We start from the raw sequence: 1,944 nt of genomic DNA, 5'->3' as shown, positions 1-1,944 counted from the left end.
TGATCGATACCTCATCTACACATCTTCTCTTCACATGTCCAAACTATGTTAGTTTTTTCAAGATAATAATATTAATGATGGGGAAAAAGCACATTTATAGAAGCAACACACCATTGTTATATCCACAAGAAGGATCAGCTCCATCCACAGAGATAGTTCTCATAATAATATGAAATGTGACATCTTTATGGTGACATCTTATATGAATGAACATGTTAATTATACTAATTGAGGTCAATCTCATTATATTAAGTTAAACTTCATCAAATTTTGTGTATCTCCAAACTTTTTGGACATAAATACTATTTAAAAGGTATGAGATAGACACTCGATCTATCTTTACTCTCGTCTGGTTAATTAATTTCATCAAACGATCTATTTTACTATTGAGTGAAGAATTTGATCAATAAATATTCAATTTTTTTACAACGTTGAATGGATTTTGACCAATTCTTCAACTCGGATCAACTTATTAAACCCCAAAATAAAATATAAATTTTATTTAGGGTTCTAGGAGACAATTTATTTGCAATAAATTTTATGTATGTAGAAACAATAATATTTTATTAGTTGACAGTTTTTTTAAGTTCAATTTTGTCACTTTCTTGAATCTTATGTTGGATAATTTGCATCAAAAAAGAATTTTAATTAATCTTCATGTAAAGAGGATTTTGTGGACTTTCATGAAGTATTTTGTTGTCACGAATAGTCCGCCCACATCTTGATCTTTTTGTAAATGTTCCATGGTTTTATGAAATTTCCGAGATCCCTCTCTAAGGAATATAGTACCCTTTGTATAATGTGAGCTATGATTAATCTTCAAGAATTCTAACTGTAGTTGGACTCATTTGGTAGAGTCCCACACAATTTGAATGTCTACAAATGTCGAGTCTCTGTCTCATGAAGAAACTGATTTCTTTTTTAAATAATCTTTCTGGGCACATAGTTCACTTAACTCTCTTATTGGTTGGAGTTTTATTGTTTGAGGTGTCACCAATGGTTCTACAAGAGGTCTTATGTTAAGAAATGTATTAAGTATCTCTGTGGAGCCTAGATTCAACAAAGGTCGCACCAACAACGTCTCCAAGAACCTTTGAAAAGTAGTTTCATCTTCACATTCGAATGTGGACAGAAGATCCAAATTCTCAAATTCTCAACAGTATATCTGTCTCTGCAGATTTGGCGAGGCATTAAAAAAGTGTTTGTGCATGACAGTCTTAACTGCAGATTGAGCATATCAGTCATTGTTTACAGAAGCAAACCTCAAATCAATAATTATTCATGGAGTCAATTCAAATATTTGAAATAAAAATGTATTGTAACAACGTAATCTAGCACTGCATCTCCAAGAATTACTAGTGTTGATATCATCGTGAAATCTCAGGTAGCATGTATGATCCTTGAGTTAGAGCTTCAACAAGAACTGAAGGATCATGGAACTTGTAAGTAGCAGAATTCAAAGTACCAGACATTAACTATCTTTTTAGCATTCACACGGCATAGGTGCATCAACAAAATCAATGTGCAATCCAAACCATTTCAGATATGATAAAGTTTCTACTTCCCCACAGAAGTTGAGGCACTAATAGGTGCCTACCTTAGCTCAATCGGACAAAGTAGCAGCTTTATCATTAATGAAAGGGATTGGGGTGGACATTGATTTTATTGATGCACCTATGCAAAGTCACTTCATCGTGAATTCTAAGAAGCTAGTCAATGTAAGACACTTGGAAATCACTGCTACATTAGAAGTTTCACGACCCTTCGCTGTTTATTAAAGCACTAACTCACGGATCTTACATTCTACCTGAGATTCCACGATGTTATTAGCACTTGGAATTTCTCGAAGATGTAGTTCTAGATTATGTTGTTAGAACACATCTCTATTTAAAATATTCAAGACTGATTCCAAGACTAATTACTTATTTGCGGTCTACTTTTGTA

This window comes from Solanum pennellii, chromosome 1 (assembly GCF_001406875.1).
Source record: "Solanum pennellii chromosome 1, SPENNV200".
Classification (NCBI taxonomy): Eukaryota; Viridiplantae; Streptophyta; class Magnoliopsida; order Solanales; family Solanaceae; genus Solanum; species Solanum pennellii.
Note: the sequence above shows the minus strand (reverse complement) of the source record.